This window comes from Trematomus bernacchii, unplaced genomic scaffold, assembly GCF_902827165.1.
Source record: "Trematomus bernacchii unplaced genomic scaffold, fTreBer1.1, whole genome shotgun sequence".
Lineage (NCBI taxonomy): Eukaryota > Metazoa > Chordata > Actinopteri > Perciformes > Nototheniidae > Trematomus > Trematomus bernacchii.
In genome coordinates this window covers 7276747-7289631 of record NW_022987689.1, presented here as the reverse complement: position 1 = coordinate 7289631, position 12885 = coordinate 7276747, and the positions used below count along the sequence as shown (strand labels likewise).

The 12885-nt window shown below is 40.8% G+C and overlaps 1 protein-coding gene across 11 annotated transcripts in view; it reads left to right on the top strand.

Moving 5' to 3' along the window:
- Positions 1 to 1702: 1702 nt before the first annotated feature.
- The window catches only part of LOC117488819 (receptor-type tyrosine-protein phosphatase S-like), a 69965-nt gene continuing 58782 nt past the window's right edge, over positions 1703 to 12885 (top strand). For 6 of the 11 annotated variants that reach the window (XM_034137937.1, XM_034137946.1, XM_034137941.1 and 3 more), the window contains exon 1: positions 1709 to 2041. The gene's annotated coding sequence lies outside the window, so the exon portion shown is untranslated. Of the gene's footprint in view, positions 2042 to 2232; positions 2303 to 12885 lie in introns of those variants that run through there. The other 5 variants (XM_034137947.1, XM_034137944.1, XM_034137945.1 and 2 more) reach the window with 4 other exon arrangements.

Below are 12885 nucleotides of genomic sequence, written 5' to 3'. Positions count from 1 at the left end.
CAACATCACATGATAGTAACCACTAGATGTCACTAGCAACAAAGAAAGTCAAACAGGTGCAGCAGCCTTTGTGTCTTAAAGGCCATCCATACACTCAAGAACTGTAGCTCCCAATTAGCCTCCCAAGTGAGGGCAGTGAATTAACTTCCCCTGTCTCTTTCTCACACTTTCATGGTGTCAGAGAGCCACAAAGACAGAGAGCACGAGTTGTTACTAGTGATTTTTACAAAGCTGTTAGAGAGGGCTGAATACACATTTGTAATGTCTCTGGATGAACAGAAATTCAGGCAGGCAGATTTGCTGAGCCTTTTATTACAGAGCGCTGTTTGAGGATCAGCAAATAAGTTAGAATGAAGCCTCCTTCCTCCACAGTCCCGAAGCAACATGCCAACACCACACACAAACAACACCTTCGATATTGGCCTTGTGGCGGCTCTGTCATGTTGTGTGACCTAAATAGGAGCCCATCTTAAAAAACAAAAGGCTTTGTTCCTCTATATACCATGTTTTAGAGCTAAAGAAAACGGCTTTGTTGTTTATTCATTTTTCTATTTCATCTTTATTTCGTAATAGATTCCATCCGGAAATATGGTCGGTATTTTTAACATGCTGTTCATATCATTAGGCAAAGGTCAGACACTCAATAAAAATGTGTTTCTTGGCAATTACAGTCAGTCATCCTTTGTTTGCCTGAAGCCATTTCCGTTTAATGCATTCTCACTAGCTGCCAAAATATTTGATAGTTTATTGGACATTTTGCCAAAATATAATGGGACAAAAGGACAAATATTGTAATTGTATTGTAGTGATCACATGGCAATTTAATATAATTAGGTTGAGGAAGGGACCAACCCTGAAAATCTATTGGTCATGTTTAGACACCATTCTGATCCACATTTCTAGAAAAATAATAAAAACACCTAAGAAGCGTTTTTAGGGGCAATTCACCATATGAGGATTTATAAAAAATGGTCTATACTTTCATTGATATAAATGAGGTGCACGAGAATGAGGCAGTAGGCCTATAATTGACAAAAAATGACCATGAAATTGAATCAACACATTTCTAAAACATGTTTTTAATCAAATTAAACTGCAGACCTCCTGTAATATACTGCATTAGTTTTGAGCAAACCTGATAAACGGACTACTACTGAGCACATCAAACGGTAAGGTTATCCTCTCATCTATTGTCCTCAAAAGAAGTAACCTTATCTTATCCTATACTTGAATCTACCTCCTGTGTTTTTAATATATTCCCCCAATGTCCCACCGTGAGTGGTGTTCACCCTACATTTATAAAAGTGTCCAGCTGAAATGTAGTTTGGAGATGTGCTCTGCAGGAGCAGATATGGGCTCTGACTTCCTGCCAGCAGCTATAATTAGACACTATATTATGGGAATCTACGGGGTTTCAAGGTGCTTATCTTCATTTTGGCCCCTGGGGAGCACAGTGTAAAAATCAGTCCAACACACAGGGCCGGCCTACCTCAGCTCTACTTCTTTTGCAGCAGTCAGCATGCAGCCAGAGCTGGAGGAGCTGGGGCTGGAAATGGGGGTGATGGGGGATACGGTTGCTATTGGAGATCTTTCCTGCATCACGTCATGTGTTAGGGGAGGGGGGGGGGGGGGGGGGGAGAGCTCCGGTGTGTGTTTGAGAGAGAGATAGATAGAGCGGGGAGGGGGAGGAGAGGACAGGAGGGAAGGAGGAGGGCATTAAGGAAGAAGGCAGGGAGTATCAATGACATCAACCAGCAGTATCTGAGGCCGCTCGACCGGCAATGCTCTCCCGACAAAAAGGGCTGAGGAGCAGCCCGTGACCCGCTGCGTTTTCGAGAGCTCTGTCGACAGCCAGCACGGTGAGGGGAGAAACACCGGCGATGTGTGCATGCATCCCCCACAAAGGCAGACCTTTCTGTGACTGGAGCTCCGCTGCCGCCGGATTACATTCATCCTTGCTGTTTCCGAGGAAGCTTCCAGCTGCAAATCCACCCACATGAATCTACCAGACAGTAAAGAAGACGGAGCACTTCCTACCCAGGTAACCAGCATCTTTCCTCCTCTACAGTGTTTAATGTTACCCCACCCAGGCGGGTTATTTGCACTTATCGAATATCCTTTTTGGAAACTATAAGGAGGTAATTGTATATCCCTGCCCGGGTGCAATTTCAACGTTAAGCCTTGCTAAGGGTGACCGGATTCTTCTTTGTTTTTGTTTTTTTTTCATGTCAGGATCACTGGAGAGTTTTGGGTGATATCAGACCGAGGGGTTGTGCAGAGCAGGCTGCTTGGCATCACCGCTGTGAGTGCGCGCCCCCCCTCACCCCCCTCCTTATTGTTGGCTGGGCAGCATGAGGGACCGGGGCAGACTGGCAAAGCCTTTGTTCCTCATCCACTCTCGTTTAAAGTGGCTTATTGTCTAATTGCCCTTTTTAAAGCACTCTCCATGTATCAGTCTGGTGTTAAATCCGATCAAAAAGACAATACAGATAAAAACATTGTGGACCAAAACCCTCATGAATAAATAAATACAGCACCTGCATCCTATAGATTGTCAAGGGTATTTAAAAAGCGGAAGTCCTGGTATTATTATTGTAAAGATGTTAAGATTTCACAGCCTAGTAGAAATCCCATTATGCTAATGTCATGTCACTTTTGAGGGGGCTATCAAAGGCATATTATTAATCCATAAAGGCTATTATTCTAATTTAAGAGAGATTTTTCTTCTATGGAAGGTGCCAGGTGGCAAAGCAAATGGATTTAATTAAACAAGACTGTTTTATAGACAATAGAGTATAGCTGCTGCATCTGCTACTCCCAGGCTTTACTTAAAACAATCCCATCTGCACATATAGGCAGATTTGTTTTGTAGTCCATAGACCTTTCATATGTCTATAATTATACGCATAGGATTTGCAGTTAAAGCAGCCACTCAAGCGTACAGGCTGAGTGTAATTTAATGATACATCGATTCATCCTGACACATTTTCCGAGGGCTATTGCTTGTTGGGATTTAATCATGTTCAAATGCCTGTTTAGGTTTTCTGTATTTCCGCTGCGTGGCCTGTGTAAACTGGAACATCGCACTGTCGTGGTGAATCTGAGGGAGGTCTTCCTCCTCACACACAGATGGGAGATTTTCCCTGGGGCACCATGCATTTGCTGGTTATTGTTCCAGACCATTTCCACATCCCTAATTATTTTAATCAGTCATTTTTACACTTGGATTCCTCTTTTTAGCAGTTTACATATTTTTTCCTCTGTATTTTCACATTCCCCCTGCCTAACCACCTTCATCTGAAGACCAGGGTTGGGGATAAAGGTATTTGGATTATTATGACAGGGAAACGTCACTATGTGGAGGTAGAATAATTCAACTGGCATACTTCCTCTGTTAGTCTCTGAGAAACACATCGAATAGGCTCTTTCCTGAGCCATGAGATGCTCGGCCCCACAGGTATTAGGCACTTTTAGGAGCAGTGGCTTATGAAATGTGTGATGCCATGTACTCTCTTAAATAGCTTTTCACAGGGTTCAACCATGGGTCTCAATGGTTTCCAGTGCCTCTTAAGCAGATACCACTGCTGAGATCCACCCAGAATTCAACATGCCAAATGACGTGCGCTCCCAGTGGAGCAGCTTTGGTTTCACGTCAAAGGCCTTATTGAAGTCTTATTCCCTGATTCTCGCAGCAGCATTAGCCTTAACAGCTCTGCTCTTTACTTTCCTCTCTTGTGTTTCGTGTTATGCCCATCCATGGGTTTTGTCAGAATCTCTGTGTACACTCCCCATTAGCTATGTTGCACCAGTCAGCTGGAAAGAAGGAGGCTTTGATGCGGCGAGCGTAGCCACCTGTATTACAAGCAGACAGAAAGTTGTTGTTGTCTAGCCATTGATATTAATTGACCTTTTTAAAGCCTTCCAAACAGAGAGCTACTGTCTGCTGCGCTTCTGTACTTGTTTATTCAGGGGCTGCTGAAAACAAGGCATACAGCATGCAGAAGGAACCCATTAGCGCTGGGCAATACAGTTCATTATTAAAACAGCGGGTCAAAAAAAGGAGAAATACTCGTGAAGATACTGAAATATTTTTTTTTTGATTGCTTAAAACTTTGATCCAAATACAATTTGAACCAAAAGACCCTGGAGATTCATTATCCTTAATGAGGAAATACACCACCAGTAAATGTTTTTGGACTTTTAATGAAATTGTATTATGTAAATAGAATTTTCTGTATTATTGTTTTTCCAAATTCTGGTAGCTAAATGAATGATTAATTTATCAATGTTAAACAGGAACCAATCTATAATTTGATATGGGAAAACATAGTCAATTTACAACAATTACACAAAGCCATATCCATTAAAAATGGTGTAAAAAAAATTCTAAATGTTCTTAACATTGAATTTCAGTTTGTTTGGCAAAGATAATAATAAAGATAACAACGTTTTTTAAAAGATACATTTAAGTTATGCGAAAATTATTTCAATAATATTCTAAATACCGTGTTTGTAAAAGTCTACCTCTTAGCCTATTTGTACTGGTTTGTTTTCCTTAGCTCTAAATAGTTCATGTATATTTCCATTGAAATATTAAACTGATAACCTTGTTGTGCAGAGATCAATCCCAGTCTGTTGTTGACACTCAAGTCACAGGGAGGTCATTTGCAATTATGTGTGTGCGTGTGTTGATGGTGTGTCCGTGTTTCTGTGTGTGCATATGAGTGAAGGCAAAGCGATAGGTTGTGACTTGACTGATGCCCTTCTCCAGATGAATCAGAGATTCTGATGTGTCAGCAGGGATGAATAATTCACACACCCCCCACCTCTTTCCTCTTCCTCTCTTCTCCACCTCTTGTCTTCAGTCGTTCGCCTCTCTTTTCATCACAACTGCCACATCTGAAGACATCTTCACCTTCCTTCTCACCCCTCCCCCTCCTCCACCTCCTCTCCTCCCTTATGCAAAAGAGGGTATAATTTCCCCATTGCTGCTGTTACTGCCTCGCTGTCCTCCGGTCAACCCTCCTCTCTACTTCAACTCCTTCTTCTCCTCCTGAATAAGAACCCAGTGTTGAATCCATTGTCATCTAAAGTTCTATAGAGTCCCTTTTGCTGAAATGTTATGCACAATGACACAGGAACATATTTTGTGAGCTTTTCATTCGGCTGACATTTGCACTGAAAATGGCTTAATGTGTTGATGCACACATCTCATTATCCAATCATGGGAGTGGGAAGTGCAGCCATTGACTCGGTTTGACAGTTACATCCCTGACTGACAGCAGTCATTAGAAGGGAAGGTTCTGACTGACAAGATGGCTGACAAAGCAGAAGAAAAACTGCCTAATCAGAACTTGGAGTAAGAGCGGTCAACGTTTTTTTTTTAAGTATAGACTTAGCCGCTAATAGATGTACTAAAAAATGTTTGATGCACGTTGCTTCAAGTGCTTGGCAAGTCCTCAGCAATGTTCAACACTTGGAGTGAGTACTTCCTCCTTGGTGAATGCTTGGCTGGGTGGATTCATTTGGGCTTGATATTTTCAATATGTTGTAAAATATAAATGTCATTTGGATTTGCTTTATCGGTTGGGATAGGGCCATATGAATTATATTGTAGGCAGTAACATTGTATGTCTGTGTCTAAAGTGTCTCTGGGAAAAGTCATAGCGATTATATATATATATATATATATATATATATATATATATATATATATATATATATATATATATATATAACATCGTTATATGTTTTAAGGGGGTAGTGAAGCGGTAGAACACCAGTCAATAGAGTCTAGACACTGGTAGTAGCGATGGGAAGAAGGACATATTGAAGATCCTGATGTCATGATGAATGGTCTTCTGATGAGCTCAACCTGAGCACTGTGTTTGATGGACTGGAGTTGAATGGGGTGGAGGACGGCTGCGACAATTTCGCCTGAATTGATGGCAGAGGGGAGATCCAATTTATAGTTTTGAAGCAGCAACATGGCTGATAGACATTGCAGAAAAAACGGTTTGGTTGAACTAAAACGTGAAACGTAATCTTTTGAACATTAATAGGAACAGTGAGAGAAAAATTATTGTGAAGGAATGAAGCATAAAGACTAAGCTTCAAAAGTTGTTTTGCAAAGTACAGCAGATTACGTTAGCTTAGGTTTTTATAGCTCTTAGTGGGAATCTGTCTTATCTTTTAACCTTGCTATAGTGCAGCTCTAGGAATGTTGGTTAGCCCATTGGTCTATTGAATAGATTGCCATAGAGCATTTTACAGACATTCATGTCACCCTTAGCATGATTTGTAATAACTTTATGAAACCATATCAGCTTTTAGGGAAATGTTAGCATGTTATTGTGCGTAACTTAGATGGAGTTAAGAAATGTAAGCATTCACTTTCACTCATGTTTTTTTTCTCCATGTTTCATGTTGTTTGTCACACAAATGATGTAAGGCTTAATAGGCCAGTGAAGAAAGTTGATAAGATTAAATTATAAAAACATGTTTGATTTAGTTAAGCTACCTGTGCCGCCTATACAAACAAAGTGTTTGTGTTGCAGTCAGCTCTATAGATACAAGAAAATAAGAGGTTTTGGCACGCCTCCGTATGCCAGTTAGTGAAAGAACATCTTTATTGCTCCAGTGAAACAGCTCTGCTCTACTGAAAGACCTTAACCATGCAGGATGGAAAATGGACACTGTCCAGGAAACTTACAGATCTGTTCCATCATCAGATAGAAAAACCAAAGCTAGAAGATTAGACTCTTTCATTCTGCAGTCTGTGCGTGTGTGTATGTGACTGTGTGAGTGTGTATGTAGGTGGTGGAAGTGGGGCTGGTTGACATGTCTCTTGAATGCAGCCCCACATTTGTTTGTGGCATTCCATGATTGCTCTGTCTGCGCGGTGCTGAAGGATGTCAGGTTGGATGAAGTATTTGTTGGATGGAAGTGAGAGTAATGGCCAGTCATTGGTGGAAAGCATGCGTGCGCAAGTCTGTTACCGTTGACAAGCATTTCATCTCTTCACTTCCCGAGACACAATCTCCGTCTGATTTCGGCAATGAGAAGGAGGACAAATGCGTTTTTTCTACCCCATTACTCCGCTTTTCAATTCTATTCACAACTTTATCGTCCCTCAAGGAGAAATTCATTTGGCGTCACAAATCTCATCTCCATCAGGAAGCCATGCAATGGCTGGTTAGTGACAGAACTGCTAAGGCTGCTCGTCTGTGTAGCAAATAGGATTTGTTCAGCAGCACATGCAGCGTCAGAAATCAGTAATGCATCTATTCAGCAGTGATTTCTTAAGGTTAATGATCATGTATGGTGTCAGTAAATCCTGAAAAAAATATTCACTTTCACCATTTCAACCACTTATCGTGAGCCTCCCAACCTCTAGTATTTGTTTAACTGTAAGAATTTCCACTTTATTTTTCATTTTAATCATATAAATGTATCCAATAAATGATCTTCCCTAATTACAGAAGTCTATGGCTTTACATAACTGCTTTTATTTTCATCTAAATTATCCTACTTTATGAAAAGATTTCCCCTTATTGCAACGTTTTTTATGGTTTTTAGTCTTTTATAATAGTACTGCTTCATTGTCTTTGACTATATCTCTCTTTCGTTGCTTATCCTGGACTTAATCAGCCTTTTTCTGGCTCTATTTCTCTGAGATGAAATAGGTTTTTACTAAATACTGCATACCAAACAGTAAGGTGTGTGAAACATATGTGAATGTTCTATAGATGATTTCAGTGTTGTTGCAGAGCAGTGTTGCAGTTGTCAGATAATGAGCTCTCAGTGGACGACATATCATGTGACCAATCCAGACAGGTGATACCATGGCAGCGCAAATACACAGGAGAGAATTGGATCATGGGCAAACACAACAGTGTGTCTCCAGAAAATTAATAAGCAGCTCCCAAAGGGGGTGGAGGTATTTTACATAAGCAAAGAATGAATAAAGTGTTGCCTCAAAATTGCAGCACCTGAGTGGGAACCAGTAAACGGGCGGTTCAGTTAAAGCTGTTTGGTGTTGAGTCTGCTGCGTGTTGGCATTTCAAATGTCTGTTGTGTTATTGCAAAGAAAGCTATTCATATGAATCCATAAAAGGATGAATCCATTTGAAGTGCATTTACTTAGCTTACATTAAAGACACCCCACTGGATGATTCTATGTGAATGATCAATCAATGTGAGGTTATTAAAACAGAACACTGTCTTTCTCAAGGCGACTGTTATCAGTCTCGAGACGAGCTTAACATAAGCCCCCAAATCTGCTATACATACCCGACATGTCTCCCGACTGATGTGTAGGTTTTGCCAAACAGCTGAAATAGGTAGGGGAAAAATGTCTGGCATGTCTCATTAATGAAGCGCAATTGAAATATGGTGATGATGACAATGACGTCCAGGAAGATGAAGGTGTTCTCCGTTGTCAGGGAGCCTTAGTCCTGCTCCAGAAGAAGCTCACTAATTGGCTGCGGTGTGTCGTGGCTGGCAAGACACATCACTTTTGGGTGTGTGTGTGTGTGTGCGCTGCTCCATGGAATTTTAATCATTCATTTCATTAAGAAATGATGATGATGAAGCTTTGGGCGATGACAGCTGCATGTTAAGACAGATGTTAGATAGGTAGGTAAGTAAGGAGGTTAGGTAGGTAGGTAAGTAAGGAGGTTAGGTAGGTAGGTAAGTAAGGAGGTTAGGTAGGTAGGTAAGTAAGGAGGTTAGGTAGGTAGGTAAGTAAGGAGGGTAGGTAGGTTGGTTGGTTGGTTGGTTGGTAGGTAGGTAGGTAGGTAAGGAGGTTAGGTTGGTTGGTAGGTTGGTAGGTAGGTAGGTAGGTAGGTATGTTACTTACATAGTTCAGACATGAACAAAACGTAACCAGTGATAATTAATTAATTATCTTGACAGTGATTTTGATTCATGTAAAGAAGCAAAAGTGTTGCTTACATTTCAATTAAGGACCGGCCCCTTAATCGCAACATTTACACAATGCTTCCCCTCTCATATGTCAGAGCTGTTTAACAATTAGGGATGTACATGCAAGTGCATAACTATGTGGACATCAGTATGGATATACAGTTATCCCTTTCCTGCAAGGATAAGAGTCTGTGCCAGCCTTAGATATGCTAATTGGACAGTGAGTTGACAAGGACTCAACCATCAGCCTGCGTAATGAGCCGCTGCAGAAAAGATCGGCTGCCTCTGAAGTGCGGGCAACATGGAGAGAGGTTTCCGAAGGAATTACAGAATATGTTTGGGTGTTTGTGAGCTCTTTGTCGTCGTTTCAGTTGAATGAACGTTGCGTAGGTGTCTGCATGTGGACATGCTGTCAGGGGAAAACCTCGGCCTGTCAGGTGAAACTGTATCTGCAAAATGTCAATTTATTTTTCATCAAAGAAAACCCAGCCATGATTTAGCTGGATGACATTGCATTTTTGGCATTACCCAAAGGGGTTTAAAAGAGGTTTATGAGCCTAAGGGGGCTAAAAAATTGACTCAGCTCCTGGAGGAGCAAGTAATCCTTCAACTTATTTCAAAGCGTGAAAATTGCCGTAATAGAGGCTGTGAGGTTTTACCCAACAGGGTGACGCAGAGCTCCAACTCAAACCAAAATTGGGACATGTTTTGTCAGCACATTCACACTGACTCCTTCATACCTTTATTTTCTCTCACCTAAGTTTAAAAAATGTAACACACACCATTCAACTGTTATTGTGATGTACATTTGGGCCTGTTTTTCCAAGCAAGACTTGAAATAGTATTTATAGCTGATACATTATATGCTGTTCTTATTCTTTAAAACATTTAGTTTAGATTTAGTCTAAATGACTTCCTTTTAGTGTGGTGTGCATAGCAGTCAGTGGCTGAATGCAGCAAGTCAGAAAACAGGTGGCCCTACATTAGAGATAAATTAAAGGACCATTAGTTGTTTCAATAATGGTTAGAGAATAATTAATGTAATTTAAATGAACATTATAATATATTACCACCAATATGGCTAAATGTTTTCATGTGTGATATAACGGTGTCTAATTTAAATGAAGGGTTAAGATTTACTGAAGCGGATTCCTCATCGCAGCTCTAACTGTGACTTTCACTCGGCCTACAACACTTTTACAACATTGCTTCTGTTCTGATCCCCTCTGATAATCTGACCTATATGTACTTTTATTTTGTAATACATTTCCTGCTTTGCAGGAGCCAGTCCATCTGTTGCTGTGCTCATCCGAAGCCAATGCACCCATTACTGGATGCCTCTTTCTTGATGTGTTGGTTTGTTTGACCTTGGTGTGCCTTTTAAGATGCGGGGGTGTATGTTTGCCGCACTATTGTTGGGCTGCAGCAGCTTTGCTATGTCCTAGACATGCAGAGATTGAGGTCAAATAGAAACTTGTTTTTTTGGCAAATGATGACAAGGGAGAAGGTTTGAGTCGTGCTTCTTTCTCCAACAATTCCTTTGTTCCTTAATCACGAATCAAAGTGTTGTTTTGAGTTGTGATAAACAAAACTGTAAAGAAAGTTTTACTTAGTAATGTGCTATTTGTCACGCTGGTGTCATTATACTGAGATGCTGATGTGCAGTGGGATTGCCAGATCAAAGTATATAGTTTAGAAAATCTCTCGCATCAGCAGAAGTTAGGCATTTCAATGTATTTAAATGTTTACTGAACATGTGTTATACCCTGGTAGCTGCAGGTGTTTAGTTAATTAAAATGTGGCCTCAAGAAAAGCTCACACTCCCTGCCAGAGAGAGCCAGAGAGAGGACGTGGGCGGATAACATTTTTACATTCCGTTTTCTCCTGATCGCAAGAAAGCTATTTTTGTGATTCGGATATCATTATTTCATGATAATAGGAACATCATGCTGGTTTTTCTGATGATCACATAATGAAGATTAAAAGGGAACGTCCCAGACTAGAGACACAGGGGACTATAAAGAGAGATTTGAAAGCTCTCATACAGAGTGCACGCTCCACAATACCTGAATACCTACATTCTCATCAAAAAAGGAAATGGAAAGTCTGTAAAAATAGCATCCTCACAACATGGATTAAAAAAACATTTAAATGCAACAAAACATTATAAACAAAAAAGACTCAATGATTGTACCTTATACCAGACCCAGGAGACCAATAGAAGGAATTCAGATTACCAACAATGATTCTTAACTATAATAATATATGTTATAAATGAAGCGTAAGATAGTAAATGAAGAAGAAAGTAAGATAAGGATGTATCTGTTCAATTAGTAATTTCCTTTATGATTTAGTTTAGTAAATAAAAATGTAATGACATAAAAAGGCTTTCCTTCCGTACCCACAGGTCGGTGTGAGATTGCAATTTGCATGAGTCATATGTGATTGAAACTCCAGCATCCCCCTATTTATAGTTTCAGACCAGTGATGAAAATAGTTGCCTCCGCTTGGGGTTGTTGATAGTGTCATTACTTCCCATGATAACATTGTTTGTATCGGTTTGGATATTTGGCGACTTTAGTCCTAATTTAAGCATCCTGCTGCATTAAGACTGATGGAGATTTAGTCGAAGCACCGAGCCTGCAGAGTCATTTATATTCAGGGCAAAGAATCGCACTATTTGAGTGACAGGTGTGTTTTCTTGTTAGAGCCGAGCCTTAGATAGTTTATTTTCACTGCTAAAAATGTAACCAGGGCGGTGCAGCTCATGCCTGCAGTAAGCCTTGCTTCATCCTGTGCTTCTGATCCTCAATGTGCGTGCGTGCGTGTGTGTGTGTGTGTACTCATGCATGTGTGTGTGTCTGTAAATGTGTGTGTCTGTGGGCTGTGTGTTTAAGAGAGTGAGAAGGGAAGTGTGATAGCGAGTGCCAATCTCCCCCATGATGCTTTGCCATCTGGTGTGTGTGTGTGTGTGTGTGTGTGTGTGTGTGTGTGTGTGTGTGTGTGTGTGTGTGTGTGTGTGTGTGTGTGTGTGTGTGTGTGGTGTGTGTGTGTGTGTGTGTGTGTGTGTGTTGTGTGTGTGTGTGTGTGTGTGTGTGTGTGTGTGTGTGTGTGTTGTGTGTGTGTGTGTGTGTGTGGTGTGTGTAGTGTGTGTGTGTGTGTTGTGTGTGTGTGTGTGTGTGTGTGTGTGTGTGTGTGTGTGTGTTGTGTGTGTGTGTGTGTGTGTGTGTGTGTGTGTGTGTCCACATTTTGTGAGTGTTGTGTACCTTCAGGGTCGTAACTAACGTGAGGTAATGTCAGTCCTAGCCCCTCCTTGAATAATATACGGTTACTGCTCCAAACTTCTTCCTCTCCATGGCTCAAAAATCCATGCATAATTCAAGACGAGGTTATTTTACTCTGAATGATATATATATATATAAGTCTATGTTATGGGTTCAGAATCATTTCCAAAAGTTAGCTAGAGAACAAATGACCATGAATGTTATCTTATTTTTCAAACCCTTTGGTGCACTGCACTGCACAGATATTTATTTTCCCCTTTCCATCGTGTTCCCTTAAAATATAAATAAAAAAGTTTTCTGATGTTTAGTTTTTTTGCTGAGCTGGGTCCCTCAAGCATCACAACACACATAGGCTCTCAGCACTGGATCAGTATTAAAGCTTAAAGAAATAAAAAGAACACAAGCTTCCTATCAGGTGTACTATCTCACTGCTAGCATGGTGCCGCAGGAAACAGATCTGGTCTTTTCTATCGTAGCTCGTTGTCATGGAGACAGGCCTTGTGAGACCATCTCAACCCACTTGTGGTGTAAAGCATCATGGGTAAAGGAGGGGGGGGGGGGGGTGGTGGGGTGAGGTGAGAAAAACAAAACATGTCATCTTCCCAGTGGAGCAGGGGCAGGTTGGATGCCACCTAAACAAACAATGTTATTTCATCAGCGTGATGGAGCACAATAA